Raw genomic sequence first — 21,118 nt, forward strand, 5'->3', positions numbered from 1 at the left:
TACAGCAACAGACGAGTAACACAGGACACAATATAACTCACACACGTAGAGTGTATTGTCTGTCACGTTTTATTAGTACACAATAAAAATATGTGGGTGCCAGGAACTAAATCAGAATATGATCCCAAATGGACTATAACTCATATAATACATATGGGGAGGTACATGGGACAGGATACAACATCAAAAATCATACAACAAAGTATATCATGCCACAACAACATGAGCCCCAAGCGTATAACATACCCCCTATAGCGACCAGAGTATTGTATGTCTCCTCCAACAGCGACCACAACAGCACCCGACACGTCTATCGCAAGACACATGCTCGTATCTATCTATCTATCTATCTATCTATCTATCTCATATCTACCTATCTCATATCTATCTATCTCATATCTACCTATCTCATATCTATCTATCTATCTATCTATCTCATATCTATCTATCTATCTATCTATCTCATATCTATCTATCTATCTATCTCCTATCTATCTCATATCTATCTATCTATCTCCTATATATCTATCTATCTATCTCCTATCTATCTCATATCTCTCTCTATCTATCTATCTCCTATCTATCTATCTATCTATCTATCTCATATCTACCTATCTCATATCTATCTATCTATCTCATATCTATCTATCTCATATCTATCTATCTATCTATCTATCTCATATCTATCTATCTATCTATCTCATATCTATCTATCTATCTATCTATCTCCTATCTATCTCATATCTATCTATCTATCTCCTATATATCTATCTATCTATCTCCTATCTATCTCATATCTCTCTCTATCTATCTATCTCCTATCTATCTATCTATCTATCTATCTCATATCTCCTATCTATCTATCTATCTATCTATCTATCTCCTATATATCTATCTATCTATCTCCTATCTATCTGATATCTCTCTCTATCTCCTATCTATCTATCTATCTATCTCATATCTCTCTCTATCTATCTATCTATCTTCTATCTATCTATCTCCTATCTATCTGATATCTCTCTCTATCTCCTATCTATCTATCTCATATCTATCTATTTATTTATCTATCTATCTCCTATCTATCTATCTATCTCCTATCTATCTGATATCTCTCTCTATCTCCTATCTATCTATCTATCTATCTATCTCATATCTCTCTCTATCTCCTATCTATCTATCTATCTATCTATCTATCATCTCTCTCTCTCTATCTATCTATCTATCTCCTATATATCTATCTCATATATAAGTTACATTAGATGGTAGATAGATATTGACCTTCATTAATAGAAGTAGATATGACAGACAGAGCAGGATATCAGTAAACCCTCCAGATTATACATCACCCTGTCATACACATCACTTCATTTATTCATTCATTTAATCTACTAAAAGTAAAAGCAAGAAAAAAAAAAAAAAGTCAGGTTCCACCGAGATTTGAACTCGGATCGCTGGATTCAAAGTCCAGAGTGCTAACCATTACACCATGGAACCAGCTGATGGCTGAGGCAGGACACACGTGTAATGAGTCTCTGCTGGCTGTGCTCCTGGTTGTTACTACTTGTGTCTTCACATATAAAACATTCAGCAACCTTTCGTTGAGTCTAGTTTTTTTTTACATTTTATTTAATGTCTTATATGCAGTTTTGCAGCATGTGAAACCGAACTTATCACCAGCCACAACACGTCCTCTACCACTAGGAGGTGCTGTACTCCACTCTGAATGTGTCTCTGTGACCATCCAACTCTTAGTCACTGTTCACACTGCGTTTTTCAGTGTAGGATGTATATGGCGGGAGGATTCATCATTGTATAATGTCTTCACTTAGATTAATATACCAGGGCAATACTATATATATATATATATATATATTTGGACAATTAAAGGGGTTGTCCAAAATGTAAAGTAGCCAAAGGGCAGAAGTGGAGGGCAATGAAACATGAGACATCCCCTTTAAGAATTCTCACCAAAATTTGCCATCATACACACAGCGCAGCCCTTGTATATTGTTATTTTTGGCCCCAGGACCCTGAGGAGGATCATTATATACAAATATCAGTGTAAAATAAAAAAAAAACAAAAAAAAAAACATTAAATATTCTCACGTTTGGAGTAAACTGAGCAAATCTAGTTCTCATCTATCACAACGAGCGCTAAAAGTCATACAAAGGGTCACGTATCACGTAGAAGCATTCCAAGATCGGTAACCTAGCAACAGCTGTGATGTCATACACTGAATGACATCATAGACTGCAGGGAATCGGGGGGGGGGGGGGTCCTTTGTCAGATATATCTCTGATAACGTTGTGGAAGATGTTAGGAAGTGAGGACGAGGAGGATGAGGATGAGTAGATCCCTTTAGATCTGATGTTATCCCCGTCAGCGCTGGGGTACGGGGCGCAGGCCTCGGCCCGATCATGTATGCGTTTCTATAGAAACGCATGCGATAGAGAACCAGAAACTGGAGTCTTGCCTTAAAACAATTCAAGACACTGGGTTCTGGTTACCCAGCACTTGCCTTTCGGGCCGAGGCCCGACCCCGTACCCTGGCGCTGCGTTTAGCGCACCAGCAACGTTTCGGACATGCTGAAACCTTGAGAAAGGCGGCCGTGCAGCTGAAACGTGGCAGGAGGTGACATAAAGGACACCCCTTTTTCACTATTTTTTTGGGGGTGCTGCCATCTTTGGATTATTAAAAAATTTGACACCGCCCCCCCCCTCCCACGTCACCCCCGGAAGATAACAATACAGGGACAACAAAAAATTCCTCACATATCATTTGTTTTTCAATCCGATGTGTATTTTTCAAGATTTCCCCATCATTGGAAAAAAATTTTTTACCCATTTTGATTTTTTGGCGATGACAGCGCCACCCGTCAATAAAAATGGATTGAATCAATTTAGTTTTTCCTGTAAAATCCAAATCCGAATCTGCAAAAAATAAAAAATAAAAAATGGGGGCTCCGATTTTACATTTTTACTTTGCCCCACCCCCAGGGGGGTGTGGATTGGAGGGCGAGTTTGGTCTCATTGGATAGATTTCTTGAAAAATATTTGACACGTATAATTTTTAGTATTTCGCCAGATATTCCAGCGCCCCCAACCTTTTTGTTATACCCTGTATAAGTCGGGTCACTTTTCGCTATTGAACGCCATTCACACAAATGTAACGGGGACTCGCGTTATCACATAGGACAGGGAGTCTGTACTGCATCGGTTATGTGATTGCCGGGTCTGTAAGAGTTAATCAGACCCAGTACAGCTCTGCCCCAGACATCTGCCCCCATAAGGGGTTGTTTCCCCCTGTAACTAGAGCTCTTATAGATTCCCTAGTTACAGTGGAAAACTTGTAAGGTAAAAGATCCCCGGGATCTTTTATGACTTCACGGTCGACATAAAAAGTAAAAAAAAAAAAACACACAAAAAAACAATAAATATTTAAACATGAATATTTCCGAATTTCAAAAAAAAAATAAAATCCCTCTCTACTCTATAGAAAACATTGCCATAGCCGCCCTGTTGGCCCGAGGCTACACGTAACACATCAAAACGACATTTGATGGTCATTTGAAAAGTATAAAAAAATATATATACTATACATTACAAAAAAAAAATTCCCAAAGTTTTTATAACATTAACATTCAATATTTGGTGCAATGCACTGGAAAGCTTTTAATTATCAATAAACAAGTAAAAATCATACTAAATAATGTAATTTCTAAAAAAAAAAAAAAAAAACCATTAGGTTCCACCGAGATTTGAACTCGGATCGCTGGATTCAGAGTCCAGAGTGCTAACCATTACACCATGGAACCAGTTAGCTTGCAATGGCCAAATCACAATATAGTAAGGTTCAGTATAGAGAACCAATAACCCACATATTAGAATATGTACTGTAGTAAGATTGCACAATAACATTATAATATGACGCTGCTAAATTAAATGCAAAAATTTTAAATTAATTCTGTAATAACTATTGTTCAGCTATAATATTAATGCAATACTATTTCATAGTCACAACATAGGATGCAAATAGAGAATAAACAATGTATACACGGCACTTATCTTCCTACACACAGTGTTATAATCATTTATAACATTACTGGAACGTTCATAAAAAATTTAGGGAAAAAATATAAAAAGTTAGCAGAGGATGGTTTCGATCCATCGACCTCTGGGTTATGGGCCCAGCACGCTTCCGCTGCGCCACTCTGCTCCTGTACAAGCTGAGGCTCTCTTTGGATATAGGAGGATAGTGCACGTGATCACAGACAAAAGGCGGGAAGTTGAATCACCTCACACTAGAACTGAGTGCTGCCAGTGTAACCTTCTCCACAGATATCCGGTGATCCTTATTCCCAGTCTGCTGCAATCACATTGCTTCGATCTAGCTCTTCTGTTTATGTTTATGTCATACATTATCTGCCGTCCCAGACCCTGACTGAATCCACTGTGACGCGCCCTCTCTTACCCACAGCTTCCTTTGTCTCTTCCCAGCATGCACTGCGGTAATTTGCATGAGACGTTATCTAAAAATACTCTCAGTTTTGCCAGAAGTTTTCGATTAACCATAGAGTTTTTTTTTAATGCATCTATGCAAAGTAAAGTCAGGTGTGTCTATAAGGACAAGCTTCAGAGAATAAAACAATCTAAAATCTCTCCCTAATTTTGCAGTTCTACTGTGTAAGGACTATATATACTGATGGGGGAGGCCATGCATCTGTGCTTGCTTCGGCAGCACATATACTAAAATTGGAACGATACAGAGAAGATTAGCATGGCCCCTGCGCAAGGATGACACGCAAATTCGTGAAGCGTTCCATATTTTGCACCAATTTCTCATGTCGGCACCGTGCTTCATACAGTTTTTTCATTATTAAGGTAATAAATCGTTACGGTTTTGCGATAGACACCATTTTGTACAATAATACATTATTTACCTCATGATTTTACCTCAGAAAGTAAGTTTTTACATGTCATGTGAGCGACCCTGTATCATGTACACAAACTGCGCGCCACATCTGCCCCTGGCTTTTCCCCAAAATTGTATTTCAAACTCATCCGCCAAAATGTGAGGTCTTGGGGTGCGTTTGTGTGAGGTTTGCGCCACAGATTTGTTGATGGGAAATTCATTGTTGATATTTTAACCCTTTCTCTGCACTCTTTTTCCACGTTAATGACAGTCTTCCCGCCAAAACAGCAGATTTAAAGAAAGAGCGCAAATCTGACGTGGTTTTTAATAAAAATATTCCGCCATTATCATCAAACCTAAATAACATTTTAAAAAATTCTCTGGGTCAATACACTTTACAGCCACACCAAATCAAAAGGGATTTTTTTCTTAGGCTACATTCAGATGGCCGCTGCCCGCCTGTTGGGTGCCGTGAGCCCATTGTGATGTATGGGGGACGTATATCGCCTATATATACGTCGGCCGTATATACGCCCCCCATACATTCGTGTGAATATAGCCTTAGTTTGAGGTCTTATTTTTTGCTAAAAGACCTGCACATTTTATTTGTACACACTTGGGGATCATAAAGTTTTTTGATCCTGATTAAGGTAATTTTTTGTGTGGTGATGGATAATTAACCCCTTAACGACCTAGCCCTTTTTTGTTTTTTCATTTCTATTTTTCACTCCTCACCTTCAAAAATCTATAACTTTTTTTATTTTTCCATGTAAAGACCTGCGTGACGGCTTGTTTTCTGCATAACAAATTACACTTCATAGTAATGGTATTGAATATTCCATGCCATGTACTGGGAAGCGGGAAAAAAATTCCAAATGCAGTGAAATTGGTAAATAAAAACCCACATTTACACCATTTTCTTGTGGGCTTGGATTTTACGGATTTCACTGTGCGCCCCAAATAACATGTCTACTTTATTCTTTGGGTCAGTACGATAACAGGGATTACAAATTTGTATAGGTTTTATAATGTTTTCATACATTTACAAAAATTAAAACCTGTACAAAAAAAAAAAAAGTATTTTTGCATCTGGCGCTAATAACTTTTTCATATTTCTGTGTATGGACCTGTGGGTGGTGTCATTTTTTTGCGACTTTTGATGACATTTTCACTGCTACCATGACAGCCTTTTGATCACTTTTTAAAGAATTTTTAATATTTTTTGAAATGGCAAAAAAGTGCCATTTTTGACTTTGGCCGCAATTTTTTGTTATGGGGTTAAACGCAGTGAGAACCCGTTATTTTATTTTGATAGATCGGGCATTTTCTGACACAGCAATACCTAATGTATTTATGATTTTTACTGATTATTTATATCAGCTCTAGGGAAAGGGGGGTGATTAGAACTTTTAGGTTTTTTTATTATCATTTTTTTTTTTTTACTTTTTTTTTCAGACTCCCTAGGGTACTTTAACAAGAGGTTGTCTGATCTATCCCATCATGTTCTGCCATACTACAGTATGGCAGTATATCGGGATTTTCCTCCTCATTCATTACTATGTGCTGAGGGCACATTGTAATGAAAGGGTTAAAACAAGACACACTCAGCATGGCGACAGATCGCCGCTCCTCGATGACGTCATGGGGAGAAACAATCCTCGGCAAGATGGCGGCTCCCATTTGCTGCCATTTTTTTGAAGCCGCCCGAAGCTTTGCCAGCACCGACCGTGGGTGTTACCGATAAGTCTTTGCTGCAATATGCAACAAAGACTTACTGGCTATGGAGAGGGCTCAGCCTGTGAGGCCGGCATGTGACATACTATTACGGCATGTGACATACTATTCCGTCACATGTCGGTAAAGGATTAAAAATGTAAATTTGGGCATCTTTTTTTTTCCCGTTTTTTGGCATACGGGATCAAAACTATTGTAGGTTTGTAGTCTGGGTTGGTACAAATTTGGAGGTACAAAATGTGTGTGGTTTTACTTTTTGTTTTTTTTGGGGGGGTGGGCGTTTTTTGTAAGTTTTTTTATTTGCTTTGTGAGAGGGCACTGACTGAACTCTTATATAATGTACTATGCTGCTTAATATTATCTTTAACAGACACCCATCAAGACAGCTATCCTATAGGAAATCCTAGGGTCCTTCTGCGCGACTGCTGCGCGACACCATTGGCACGCCATGATCGTTGCTGCAGGGAGGGGGGTGATGGGGTTAAACACCCGGGATATGATCCTGATCCCAGGTGTTAGTGGCAGGGTTTGGCTGTGAGAACACGGCCCGGTACCAGCAGAACCCGATGTCCTGCAATCTTCTTCTGATACATCTTTGTAAAAGTCATTACGGCGGTCATGAAGGGGTTAAGGCTGCATTCACTTGGCATTAATTATCAATGTGTCTGGCATTCCCCATATTGTGAGAGGAATCCTCGCTGATTCTGCTCGGGATATAGGGCGAGTAACTTCATGTGGAAACTGGCAGACACAATGGCCTCCTATAGACTTCAAAGAGGGTGACGGAAAATCTGTAGCACAATCCTCAATGCGAACAGACCCTAAGCATTTGTACCTCTCCAGTCAGTCCGTATAGACTTTAGATTAAAGCTTTTTCCTCATCAATGCTGTAAAATATGGAACGCTTCACGAATTTGCGTGTCATCCTTGCGCAGGGGCCATGCTAATCTTCTCTGTATCGTTCCAATTTTAGTATATGTGCTGCCGAAGCGAGCACAGACCCCTGGCCTCCCCCATCAGTATATATAGTCCCCGGAGGGGGGGAGTTATACATTATGGAGAGGTCACTCCATATACATTACACCCATCATCTTCATTGGATCATAACTCTCATTCTCCACAACTGTCTAGAGTTTTCCTTCTTAAATATATAAAAGTGCAAATAAAACGACACAAACGTATTAAACAGAATATGCAAAATAGATAAATAGCCCCAGAGGATGCTGGGAGCACCGGTCTTTGTCTTGTAAAAAGGGCGGGAAAAAGGTAAAAACAAAGGGAAACCCCAAACATTCCCTTGTTTCCCTTTGTTGGGTCTGTGGTTTCCAGGGTCCGGTCTGAATACTGTATTATCTCATCCGGGGGCTGCAGTTATTTCGGACTCTGAGACTCTGACGGGTCTTGTTATCTGTAGTTTGGGGTCTATATTCTGCTGTTTATTTAGAGGGTCTGGTCTAGGATATGTATTTGTTCAGATGTGATTTGGGGTCTGTACTGGGGTTTGTATTATTATTACTATTAGCTCATAGGGTTTTTCTGAGGCTTTCATTTTCGGGTTTGGGGTATGAATAAGTCATAGGTGTCTGTTCTGGGGTCCTTCAGGTCCTTCAGGTATCAGGTCCTTCCCACTTTTCCTCGATTGACCCGCCTCTTCTCCCAGGATCCTCTGGGACTGGCAAATTTGCATCTTCTGGTGTCACAGCGTTGAATATCCCATATCCCCGTTACCTATAAGTTGCCCGATAATAAATGAAGAAACTATAGAAACGTTATAGAATGAGGGTTGTCATATATTATAGGTTCCTGGTGTAAATCCTGAAGAAGATCTCTCCATAATGTATAACTCCCCCCCTCCGGGGACTATATATACTGATGGGGGAGGCCAGGGGTCTGTGCTGGCTTCGGCAGCACATATACTAAAATTGGAACGATACAGAGAAGATTAGCATGGCCCCTGCACAAGGATGACACGCAAATTCGTGAAGCGTTCCATATTTTGCACCAATTTCTCATGTCTGCGCCGTCCTTCATTCAGTTTTTTTCATTATTAAGGTAATAAATCGCTAAGTTTCTGCTATAGACACCATTTTGTACAATAATACATTATTTACCTCAAGATTTTACCTCAGAAAGTAGGTTTTTACATGTCATGTGAGCGAGACTGTAACATATTTTGCACCAATTTCTCATGTCGGCACCGTGCTTCATACAGTTTTTTCATTATTAAGGTAATAAATCGTTACGGTTTTGCGATAGACACCATTTTGTACAATAATACATTATTTACCTCATGATTTTACCTCAGAAAGTAAGTTTTTACATGTCATGTGAGCGACCCTGTATCATGTACACAAACTGCGCGCCACATCTGCCCCTGGCTTTTCCCCAAAATTGTATTTCAAACTCATCCGCCTAAATGTGAGGTCTTGGGGTGCGTTTGTGTGAGGTTTGCGCCACAGATTTGTTGATGGGAAATTCAGTGTTGATATTTTAACCCTTTCTCTGCACTCATTTTCCACGTTAATGCCAGTTTTCCCGCCAAAACAGCGGATTTAAAGAAAGAGCGCAAATCTGACATGGTTTTTAATAAAAATATTCCGCCTTTATCATCAAATCAAAATAACATTTTAAAAAGTTCTCTAGGTCAATACACTTTACAGCCACACCAAATCAAAAGGGATTTTTTTCTTAGGCTACATTCAGATGGCCGCTGCCCGCCTGTTGGGTGCCGTGAGCCCATTGTGATGTATGGGGGACGTATATCGCCCATATATATGTCGGCCGTATATACGCCCCCCATACATTCGTGTGAATATAGCCTTAGTTTGAGGTCTTATTTTTTGCTAAAAGACCCGCACATTTTATTTGTACACACTTGGGGATCATAAAGTTTTTTGATCCTGATTAAGATAATTTTTTGTGTGGTGATGGATAATTAACCCCTTAACGACCTAGCCCTTTTTTGTTTTTTCATTTCTATTTTTCACTCCTCACCTTCAAAAATCTATAACTTTTTTTATTTTTCCATGTAAAGACCTGCGTGACGGCTTGTTTTCTGCATAACAAATTACACTTCATAGTAATGGTATTGAATATTCCATGCCATGTACTGGGAAGCGGGAAAAAAATTCCAAATGCAGTGAAATTGGTAAATAAAAACCCACATTTACACCATTTTCTTGTGGGCTTGGATTTTACGGATTTCACTGTGCGCCCCAAATAACATGTCTACTTTATTCTTTGGGTCAGTACGATAACAGGGATTACAAATTTGTATAGGTTTTATAATGTTTTCATACATTTACAAAAATTAAAACCTCCTGTACAAAAGAAAAAAGGATTTTTGCATCTGGCGCTAATAACTTTTTCATATTTCTGTGTATGGACCTGTGGGTGGTGTCATTTTTTTGCGACTTTTGATGACATTTTCACTGCTACCATGACGGCCTTTTGATCACTTTTTAAAGAATTTTTAATATTTTTTGAAATGGCAAAAAAGTGCCATTTTCGACTTTGGCCGCAATTTTTTGTTATGGGGTTAAACGCAGTGAGAACCCGTTATTTTATTTTGATAGATCGGGCATTTTCTGACACAGCAATACCTAATGTATTTATGATTTTTACTGATTATTTATATCAGCTCTAGGGAAAGGGGGGTGATTAGAGCTTTTATTTATTTATTTATTATCATTTTTTTTTTTTTACTTTTTTTTTCAGACTCCCTAGGGTACTTTAACAAGAGGTTGTCTGATCTATCCCATCATGTTCTGCCATACTACAGTATGGCAGTATATCGGGATTTTCCTCCTCATTCATTACTATGTGCTGAGGGCACATTGTAATGAAAGGGTTAAAACAAGACAGACTCAGCATGGCGACAGATCGCCGCTCCTCGATGACGTCATGGGGAGAAACAATCCTCGGCAAGATGGCGGCTCCCATGTGCTGCCATTTTTTTGAAGCCGCCCGAAGCTTTGCCAGCACCGACCGTGGGTGTTACCGATAAGTCTTTGCTGCAATATGCAACAAAGACTTACTGGCTATGGAGAGGGCTCAGCCTGTGAGGCCGGCATGTGACATACTATTACGGCATGTGACATACTATTACGTCACATGTCGGTAAAGGGTTAAAATGTAAATTTGGGCATCTTTTTTTTTCCCGTTTTTTGGCATACGGGATCAAAACTATTGTAGGTTTGTAGTCTGGGTTGGTACAAATTTGGAGGTACAAAATGTGTGTGGTTTTACTTTTTGTTTTTTTTGGGGGGGTGGGCGTTTTTTGTGGGTTTTTTTATTTGCTTTGTGAGAGGGCACTGACTGAACTCTTATATAATGTACTATGCTGCTTAATATTATCTTTAACAGACACCCATCAAGACAGCTATCCTATAGGAAATCCTAGGGTCCTTCTGCGCGACTGCTGCGCGACACCTTTGGTACGCCATGATCGTTGCTGCAGGGAGGGGGGTGATGGGGTTAAACACCCGGGATATGATCCTGATCCCAGGTGTTAGTGGCAGGGTTTGGCTGTGAGAACACGGCCCGGTACCAGCAGAACCCGATGTCCTGCAATCTTCTTCTGATACATCTTCGTAAAAGTCATTACAGCGGTCATGAAGGGGTTAAGGCTGCATTCACTTGGCATTAATTATCAATGTGTCTGGCATTCCCCATATTGTGAGAGGAATCCTCGCTGATTCTGCTCGGGATATAGGGCGAGTAACTTCATGTGGAAACTGGCAGACACAATGGCCTCCTATAGACTTCAAAGAGGGTGACGGAAAATCTGTAGCACAATCCTCAATGCGAACAGACCCTAAGCATTTGTACCTCTCCAGTCAGTCCGTATAGACTTTAGATTAAAGCTTTTTCCTCATCAATGCTGTAAAATATGGAACGCTTCACGAATTTGCGTGTCATCCTTGCGCAGGGGCCATGCTAATCTTCTCTGTATCGTTCCAATTTTAGTATATGTGCTGCCGAAGCGAGCACAGACCCCTGGCCTCCCCCATCAGTATATATAGTCCCCGGAGGGGGGGAGTTATACATTATGGAGAGGTCACTCCATATACATTACACCCATCATCTTCATTGGATCATAACTCTCATTCTCCACAACTGTCTAGAGTTTTCCTTCTTAAATATATAAAAGTGCAAATAAAACGACACAAACGTATTAAACAGAATATGCAAAATAGATAAATAGCCCCAGAGGATGCTGGGAGCACCGGTCTTTGTCTTGTAAAAAGGGCGGGAAAAAGGTAAAAACAAAGGGAAACCCCAAACATTCCCTTGTTTCCCTTTGTTGGGTCTGTGGTTTCCAGGGTCCGGTCTGAATACTGTATTATCTCATCCGGGGGCTGCAGTTATTTCGGACTCTGAGACTCTGACGGGTCTTGTTATCTGTAGTTTGGGGTCTATATTCTGCTGTTTATTTAGAGGGTCTGGTCTAGGATATGTATTTGTTCAGATGTGATTTGGGGTCTGTACTGGGGTTTGTATTATTATTACTATTAGCTCATAGGGTTTTTCTGAGGCTTTCATTTTCGGGTTTGGGGTATGAATAAGTCATAGGTGTCTGTTCTGGGGTCCTTCAGGTCCTTCAGGTATCAGGTCCTTCCCACTTTTCCTCGATTGACCCGCCTCTTCTCCCAGGATCCTCTGGGACTGGCAAATTTGCATCTTCTGGTGTCACAGCGTTGAATATCCCATATCCCCGTTACCTATAAGTTGCCCGATAATAAATGAAGAAACTATAGAAACGTTATAGAATGAGGGTTGTCATATATTATAGGTTCCTGGTGTAAATCCTGAAGAAGATCTCTCCATAATGTATAACTCCCCCCCTCCGGGGACTATATATACTGATGGGGGAGGCCAGGGGTCTGTGCTCGCTTCGGCAGCACATATACTAAAATTGGAACGATACAGAGAAGATTAGCATGGCCCCTGCGCAAGGATGACACGCAAATTCGTGAAGCGTTCCATATTTTGCACCAATTTCTCATGTCTGCGCCGTCCTTCATTCAGTTTTTTTCATTATTAAGGTAATAAATCGCTAAGTTTTTGCTATAGACACCATTTTGTACAATAATACATTATTTACCTCAAGATTTTACCTCAGAAAGTAGGTTTTTACATGTCATGTGAGCGAGACTGTAACATATTTTGCACCAATTTCTCATGTCGGCACCGTGCTTCATACAGTTTTTTCATTATTAAGGTAATAAATCGTTACGGTTTTGCGATAGACACCATTTTGTACAATAATACATTATTTACCTCATGATTTTACCTCAGAAAGTAAGTTTTTACATGTCATGTGAGCGACCCTGTATCATGTACACAAACTGCGCGCCACATCTGCCCCTGGCTTTTCCCCAAAATTGTATTTCAAACTCATCCGCCTAAATGTGAGGTCTTGGGGTGCGTTTGTGTGAGGTTTGCGCCACAGATTTGTTGATGGGAAATTCAGTGTTGATATTTTAACCCTTTCTCTGCACTCATTTTCCACGTTAATGCCAGTTTTCCCGCCAAAACAGCGGATTTAAAGAAAGAGCGCAAATCTGACATGGTTTTTAATAAAAATATTCCGCCTTTATCATCAAATCAAAATAACATTTTAAAAAGTTCTCTAGGTCAATACACTTTACAGCCACACCAAATCAAAAGGGATTTTTTTCTTAGGCTACATTCAGATGGCCGCTGCCCGCCTGTTGGGTGCCGTGAGCCCATTGTGATGTATGGGGGACGTATATCGCCCATATATACGTCGGCCGTATATACGCCCCCCATACATTCGTGTGAATATAGCCTTAGTTTGAGGTCTTATTTTTTGCTAAAAGACCCGCACATTTTATTTGTACACACTTGGGGATCATAAAGTTTTTTGATCCTGATTAAGATAATTTTTTGTGTGGTGATGGATAATTAACCCCTTAACGACCTAGCCCTTTTTTGTTTTTTCATTTCTATTTTTCACTCCTCACCTTCAAAAATCTATAACTTTTTTTATTTTTCCATGTAAAGACCTGCGTGACGGCTTGTTTTCTGCATAACAAATTACACTTCATAGTAATGGTATTGAATATTCCATGCCATGTACTGGGAAGCGGGAAAAAAATTCCAAATGCAGTGAAATTGGTAAATAAAAACCCACATTTACACCATTTTCTTGTGGGCTTGGATTTTACGGATTTCACTGTGCGCCCCAAATAACATGTCTACTTTATTCTTTGGGTCAGTACGATAACAGGGATTACAAATTTGTATAGGTTTTATAATGTTTTCATACATTTACAAAAATTAAAACCTCCTGTACAAAAGAAAAAAGGATTTTTGCATCTGGCGCTAATAACTTTTTCATATTTCTGTGTATGGACCTGTGGGTGGTGTCATTTTTTTGCGACTTTTGATGACATTTTCACTGCTACCATGACGGCCTTTTGATCACTTTTTAAAGAATTTTTAATATTTTTTGAAATGGCAAAAAAGTGCCATTTTCGACTTTGGCCGCAATTTTTTGTTATGGGGTTAAACGCAGTGAGAACCCGTTATTTTATTTTGATAGATCGGGCATTTTCTGACACAGCAATACCTAATGTATTTATGATTTTTACTGATTATTTATATCAGCTCTAGGGAAAGGGGGGTGATTAGAGCTTTTATTTATTTATTTATTATCATTTTTTTTTTTTTACTTTTTTTTTCAGACTCCCTAGGGTACTTTAACAAGAGGTTGTCTGATCTATCCCATCATGTTCTGCCATACTACAGTATGGCAGTATATCGGGATTTTCCTCCTCATTCATTACTATGTGCTGAGGGCACATTGTAATGAAAGGGTTAAAACAAGACAGACTCAGCATGGCGACAGATCGCCGCTCCTCGATGACGTCATGGGGAGAAACAATCCTCGGCAAGATGGCGGCTCCCATGTGCTGCCATTTTTTTGAAGCCGCCCGAAGCTTTGCCAGCACCGACCGTGGGTGTTACCGATAAGTCTTTGCTGCAATATGCAACAAAGACTTACTGGCTATGGAGAGGGCTCAGCCTGTGAGGCCGGCATGTGACATACTATTACGGCATGTGACATACTATTACGTCACATGTCGGTAAAGGGTTAAAAATGTAAATTTGGGCATCTTTTTTTTTCCCGTTTTTTGGCATACGGGATCAAAACTATTGTAGGTTTGTAGTCTGGGTTGGTACAAATTTGGAGGTACAAAATGTGTGTGGTTTTACTTTTTGTTTTTTTTGGGGGGGTGGGCGTTTTTTGTGGGGTTTTTTATTTGCTTTGTGAGAGGGCACTGACTGAACTCTTATATAATGTACTATGCTGCTTAATATTATCTTTAACAGACACCCATCAAGACAGCTATCCTATAGGAAATCCTAGGGTCCTTCTGCGCGACTGCTGCGCGACACCTTTGGCACGCCATGGTCGTTGCTGCAGGGAGGGGGGTGATGGGGTTAAACACCCGGGATATGATCCTGATCCCAGGTGTTAGTGGCAGGGTTTGGCTGTGAGAACACGGCCCGGTACCAGCAGAACCCGATGTCCTGCAATCTTCTTCTGATACATCTTCGTAAAAGTCATTACGGCGGTCATGAAGGGGTTAAGGCTGCATTCACTTGGCATTAATTATCAATGTGTCTGGCATTCCCCATATTGTGAGAGGAATCCTCGCTGATTCTGCTCGGGATATAGGGCGAGTAACTTCATGTGGAAACTGGCAAACACAATGGCCTCCTATAGACTTCAAAGAGGGTGACGGAAAATCTGTAGCACAATCCTCAATGCGAACAGACCCTAAGCATTTGTACCTCTCCAGTCAGTCCGTATAGACTTTAGATTAAAGCTTTTTCCTCATCAATGCTGTAAAATATGGAACGTTTACGAATTTGCGTGTCATCCTTGCGCAGGGGCCATGCTAATCTTCTCTGTATCGTTCCAATTTTAGTATATGTGCTGCCGAAGCGAGCACAGACCCCTGGCCTCCCCCATCAGTATATATAGTCCCCGGAGGGGGGGAGTTATACATTATGGAGAGGTCACTCCATATACATTACACCCATCATCTTCATTGGATCATAACTCTCATTCTCCACAACTGTCTAGAGTTTTCCTTCTTAAATATATAAAAGTGCAAATAAAACGACACAAACGTATTAAACAGAATATGCAAAATAGATAAATAGCCCCAGAGGATGCTGGGAGCACCGGTCTTTGTCTTGTAAAAAGGGCGGGAAAAAGGTAAAAACAAAGGGAAACCCCAAACATTCCCTTGTTTCCCTTTGTTGGGTCTGTGGTTTCCAGGGTCCGGTCTGAATACTGTATTATCTCATCCGGGGGCTGCAGTTATTTCGGACTCTGAGACTCTGACGGGTCTTGTTATCTGTAGTTTGGGGTCTATATTCTGCTATTTATTTAGAGGGTCTGGTCTAGGATATGTATTTGTTCAGATGTGATTTGGGGTCTGTACTGGGGTTTGTATTATTATTACTATTAGCTCATAGGGTTTTTCTGAGGCTTTCATTTTCGGGTTTGGGGTATGAATAAGTCATAGGTGTCTGTTCTGGGGTCCTTCAGGTCCTTCAGGTATCAGGTCCTTCCCACTTTTCCTCGATTGACCCGCCTCTTCTCCCAGGATCCTCTGGGACTGGCAAATTTGCATCTTCTGGTGTCACAGCGTTGAATATCCCATATCCCCGTTACCTATAAGTTGCCCGATAATAAATGAAGAAACTATAGAAACGTTATAGAATGAGGGTTGTCATATATTATAGGTTCCTGGTGTAAATCCTGAAGAAGATCTCTCCATAATGTATAACTCCCCCCCTCCGGGGACTATATATACTGATGGGGGAGGCCAGGGGTCTGTGCTCGCTTCGGCAGCACATATACTAAAATTGGAACGATACAGAGAAGATTAGCATGGCCCCTGCACAAGGATGACACGCAAATTCGTGAAGCGTTCCATATTTTGCACCAATTTCTCATGTCTGCGCCGTCCTTCATTCAGTTTTTTTCATTATTAAGGTAATAAATCGCTAAGTTTCTGCTATAGACACCATTTTGTACAATAATACATTATTTACCTCAAGATTTTACCTCAGAAAGTAGGTTTTTACATGTCATGTGAGCGAGACTGTAACATATTTTGCACCAATTTCTCATGTCGGCACCGTGCTTCATACAGTTTTTTCATTATTAAGGTAATAAATCGTTACGGTTTTGCGATAGACACCATTTTGTACAATAATACATTATTTACCTCAGAAAGTAAGTTTTTACATGTCATGTGAGCGACCCTGTATCATGTACACAAACTGCGCGCCACATCTGCCCCTGGCTTTTCCCCAAAATTGTATTTCAAACTCATCCGCCTAAATGTGAGGTCTTGGGGTGCGTTTGTGTGAGGTTTGCGCCACAGATTTGTTGATGGGAAATTCAGTGTTGATATTTTAACCCTTTCTCTGCACTCATTTTCCACGTTAATGCCAGTTTTCCCGCCAAAACAGCGGATTTAAAGAAAGAGCGCAAATCTGACATGGTTTTTAATAAAAATATTCCGCCTTTATCATCAAATCAAAATAACATTTTAAAAAGTTCTCTAGGTCAATACACTTTACAGCCACACCAAATCAAAAGGGATTTTTTTCTTAGGCTACATTCAGATGGCCGCTGCCCGCCTGTTGGGTGCCGTGAGCCCATTGTGATGTATGGGGGACGTATATCGCCCATATATACGTCGGCCGTATATACGCCCCCCATACATTCGTGTGAATATAGCCTTAGTTTGAGGTCTTATTTTTTGCTAAAAGACCCGCACATTTTATTTGTACACACTTGGGGATCATAAAGTTTTTTGATCCTGATTAAGATAATTTTTTGTGTGGTGATGGATAATTAACCCCTTAACGACCTAGCCCTTTTTTGTTTTTTCATTTCTATTTTTCACTCCTCACCTTCAAAAATCTATAACTTTTTTTATTTTTCCATGTAAAGACCTGCGTGACGGCTTGTTTTCTGCATAACAAATTACACTTCATAGTAATGGTATTGAATATTCCATGCCATGTACTGGGAAGCGGGAAAAAAATTCCAAATGCAGTGAAATTGGTAAATAAAAACCCACATTTACACCATTTTCTTGTGGGCTTGGATTTTACGGATTTCACTGTGCGCCCCAAATAACATGTCTACTTTATTCTTTGGGTCAGTACGATAACAGGGATTACAAATTTGTATAGGTTTTATAATGTTTTCATACATTTACAAAAATTAAAACCTCCTGTACAAAAGAAAAAAGGATTTTTGCATCTGGCGCTAATAACTTTTTCATATTTCTGTGTATGGACCTGTGGGTGGTGTCATTTTTTTGCGACTTTTGATGACATTTTCACTGCTACCATGACGGCCTTTTGATCACTTTTTAAAGAATTTTTAATATTTTTTGAAATGGCAAAAAAGTGCCATTTTCGACTTTGGCCGCAATTTTTTGTTATGGGGTTAAACGCAGTGAGAACCCGTTATTTTATTTTGATAGATCGGGCATTTTCTGACACAGCAATACCTAATGTATTTATGATTTTTACTGATTATTTATATCAGCTCTAGGGAAAGGGGGGTGATTAGAGCTTTTATTTATTTATTTATTATCATTTTTTTTTTTTTACTTTTTTTTTCAGACTCCCTAGGGTACTTTAACAAGAGGTTGTCTGATCTATCCCATCATGTTCTGCCATACTACAGTATGGCAGTATATCGGGATTTTCCTCCTCATTCATTACTATGTGCTGAGGGCACATTGTAATGAAAGGGTTAAAACAAGACAGACTCAGCATGGCGACAGATCGCCGCTCCTCGATGACGTCATGGGGAGAAACAATCCTCGGCAAGATGGCGGCTCCCATGTGCTGCCATTTTTTTGAAGCCGCCCGAAGCTTTGCCAGCACCGACCGTGGGTGTTACCGATAAGTCTTTGCTGCAATATGCAACAAAGACTTACTGGCTATGGAGAGGGCTCAGCCTGTGAGGCCGGCATGTGACATACTATTACGGCATGTGACATACTATTACGTCACATGTCGGTAAAGGGTTAAAAATGTAAATTTGGGCATCTTTTTTTTTCCCGTTTTTTGGCATACGGGATCAAAACTATTGTAGGTTTGTAGTCTGGGTTGGTACAAATTTGGAGGTACAAAATGTGTGTGGTTTTACTTTTTGTTTTTTTTGGGGGGGTGGGCGTTTTTTGTGGGTTTTTTTATTTGCTTTGTGAGAGGGCACTGACTGAACTCTTATATAATGTACTATGCTGCTTAATATTATCTTTAACAGACACCCATCAAGACAGCTATCCTATAGGAAATCCTAGGGTCCTTCTGCGCGACTGCTGCGCGACACCTTTGGCACGCCATGATCGTTGCTGCAGGGAGGGGGGTGATGGGGTTAAACACCCGGGATATGATCCTGATCCCAGGTGTTAGTGGCAGGGTTTGGCTGTGAGAACACGGCCCGGTACCAGCAGAACCCGATGTCCTGCAATCTTCTTCTGATACATCTTCGTAAAAGTCATTACGGCGGTCATGAAGGGGTTAAGGCTGCATTCACTTGGCATTAATTATCAATGTGTCTGGCATTCCCCATATTGTGAGAGGAATCCTCGCTGATTATGCTCGGGATATAGGGCGAGTAACTTCATGTGGAAACTGGCAGACACAATGGCCTCCTATAGACTTCAAAGAGGGTGACGGAAAATCTGTAGCACAATCCTCAATGCGAACAGACCCTAAGCATTTGTACCTCTCCAGTCAGTCCGTATAGACTTTGGATTAAAGCTTTTTCCTCATCAATGCTGTAAAATATGGAACGCTTCACGAATTTGCGTGTCATCCTTGCGCAGGGGCCATGCTAATCTTCTCTGTATCGTTCCAATTTTAGTATATGTGCTGCCGAAGCGAGCACAGACCCCTGGCCTCCCCCATCAGTATATATAGTCCCCGGAGGGGGGGAGTTATACATTATGGAGAGGTCACTCCATATACATTACACCCATCATCTTCATTGGATCATAACTCTCATTCTCCACAACTGTCTAGAGTTTTCCTTCTTAAATATATAAAAGTGCAAATAAAACGACACAAACGTATTAAACAGAATATGCAAAATAGATAAATAGCCCCAGAGGATGCTGGGAGCACCGGTCTTTGTCTTGTAAAAAGGGCGGGAAAAAGGGAAAAACAAAGGGAAACCCCAAACATTCCCTTGTTTCCCTTTGTTGGGTCTGTGGTTTCCAGGGTCCGGTCTGAATACTGTATTATCTCATCCGGGGGCTGCAGTTATTTCGGACTCTGAGACTCTGACGGGTCTTGTTATCTGTAGTTTGGGGTCTATATTCTGCTGTTTATTTAGAGGGTCTGGTCTAGGATATGTATTTGTTCAGATGTGATTTGGGGTCTGTACTGGGGTTTGTATTATTATTACTATTAGCTCATAGGGTTTTTCTGAGGCTTTCATTTTCGGGTTTGGGGTATGAATAAGTCATAGGTGTCTGTTCTGGGGTCCTTCAGGTCCTTCAGGTATCAGGTGCTTCCCACTTTTCCTCGATTGACCCGCCTCTTCTCCCAGGATCCTCTGGGACTTGCAAATTTGCATCTTCTGGTGTCACAGCGTTGAATATCCCATATCCCTGTTACCTATAAGTTGCCCGATAATAAATGAAGAAACTATAGAAACGTTATAGAATGAGGGTTGTCATATATTATAGGTTCCTGGTGTAAATCCTGAAGAAGATCTCTCCATAATGTATAACTCCCCCCCTCCGGGGACTATATATACTGATGGGGGAGGCCAGGGGTCTGTGCTCGCTTCGGCAGCACATATACTAAAATTGGAACGATACAGAGAAGATTAGCATGGCCCCTGCGCAAGGATGACACGCAAATTCGTGAAGCGTTCCATATTTTGCACCAATTTCTCATGTCTGCGCCGTCCTTCATTCAGTTTTTTTCATTATTAAGGTAATAAATCGCTAAGTTTTTGCTATAGACACCATTTTGTACAATAATACATTATTTACCTCAAGATTTTACCTCAGAAAGTAGGTTTTTACATGTCATGGGAGCGAGACTGTAACATATTTTGCACCAATTTCTCATGTCGGCACCGTGCTTCATACAGTTTTTTCATTATTAAGGTAATAAATCGTTACGGTTTTGCGATAGACACCATTTTGTACAATAATACATTATTTACCTCATGATTTTACCTCAGAAAGTAAGTTTTTACATGTCATGTGAGCGACCCTGTATCATGTACACAAACTGCGCGCCACATCTGCCCCTGGCTTTTCCCCAAAATTGTATTTCAAACTCATCCGCCTAAATGTGAGGTCTTGGGGTGCGTTTGTGTGAGGTTTGCGCCACAGATTTGTTGATGGGAAATTCAGTGTTGATATTTTAACCCT

At 40.3% G+C, this 21,118-nt stretch overlaps 11 non-coding genes across 11 annotated transcripts; 5 read left to right on the forward strand and 6 right to left on the reverse strand.

Moving 5' to 3' along the window:
- Positions 1-1,422: 1,422 nt before the first annotated feature.
- Positions 1,423-1,494, reverse strand: TRNAQ-UUG (transfer RNA glutamine (anticodon UUG)). The gene has a single exon. It is a non-coding gene; the product is annotated as a tRNA-Gln (tRNA).
- Positions 1,495-3,744: 2,250 nt separating this feature from the next.
- TRNAQ-CUG (transfer RNA glutamine (anticodon CUG)) lies at positions 3,745-3,816 on the reverse strand. Its single transcript has one exon. It is a non-coding gene; the product is annotated as a tRNA-Gln (tRNA).
- A 907-nt stretch (positions 3,817-4,723) lies between these two features.
- Positions 4,724-4,830, forward strand: LOC140066553 (U6 spliceosomal RNA). Its single transcript, XR_011848394.1, has one exon. It is a non-coding gene; the product is annotated as a U6 spliceosomal RNA (small nuclear RNA).
- Positions 4,831-7,537: 2,707 nt separating this feature from the next.
- Positions 7,538-7,644, reverse strand: LOC140066417 (U6 spliceosomal RNA). Its single transcript, XR_011848261.1, has one exon. It is a non-coding gene; the product is annotated as a U6 spliceosomal RNA (small nuclear RNA).
- An 895-nt stretch (positions 7,645-8,539) lies between these two features.
- Positions 8,540-8,646, forward strand: LOC140066556 (U6 spliceosomal RNA). Its single transcript, XR_011848397.1, has one exon. It is a non-coding gene; the product is annotated as a U6 spliceosomal RNA (small nuclear RNA).
- A 2,886-nt stretch (positions 8,647-11,532) lies between these two features.
- On the reverse strand, positions 11,533-11,639 carry LOC140066418 (U6 spliceosomal RNA). Its single transcript, XR_011848262.1, has one exon. It is a non-coding gene; the product is annotated as a U6 spliceosomal RNA (small nuclear RNA).
- Positions 11,640-12,534: 895 nt separating this feature from the next.
- Positions 12,535-12,641, forward strand: LOC140066492 (U6 spliceosomal RNA). The gene has a single exon (XR_011848333.1). It is a non-coding gene; the product is annotated as a U6 spliceosomal RNA (small nuclear RNA).
- A 2,887-nt stretch (positions 12,642-15,528) lies between these two features.
- LOC140066568 (U6 spliceosomal RNA) lies at positions 15,529-15,634 on the reverse strand. Its single transcript, XR_011848409.1, has one exon. It is a non-coding gene; the product is annotated as a U6 spliceosomal RNA (small nuclear RNA).
- Positions 15,635-16,529: 895 nt separating this feature from the next.
- LOC140066487 (U6 spliceosomal RNA) lies at positions 16,530-16,636 on the forward strand. Its single transcript, XR_011848329.1, has one exon. It is a non-coding gene; the product is annotated as a U6 spliceosomal RNA (small nuclear RNA).
- A 2,874-nt stretch (positions 16,637-19,510) lies between these two features.
- Positions 19,511-19,617, reverse strand: LOC140066419 (U6 spliceosomal RNA). Its single transcript, XR_011848263.1, has one exon. It is a non-coding gene; the product is annotated as a U6 spliceosomal RNA (small nuclear RNA).
- An 895-nt stretch (positions 19,618-20,512) lies between these two features.
- On the forward strand, positions 20,513-20,619 carry LOC140066493 (U6 spliceosomal RNA). Its single transcript, XR_011848334.1, has one exon. It is a non-coding gene; the product is annotated as a U6 spliceosomal RNA (small nuclear RNA).
- Positions 20,620-21,118: the final 499 nt, after the last annotated feature.

The sequence above is a fragment of the Engystomops pustulosus genome, chromosome 6, assembly GCF_040894005.1.
Source record: "Engystomops pustulosus chromosome 6, aEngPut4.maternal, whole genome shotgun sequence".
Classification (NCBI taxonomy): Eukaryota; Metazoa; Chordata; class Amphibia; order Anura; family Leptodactylidae; genus Engystomops; species Engystomops pustulosus.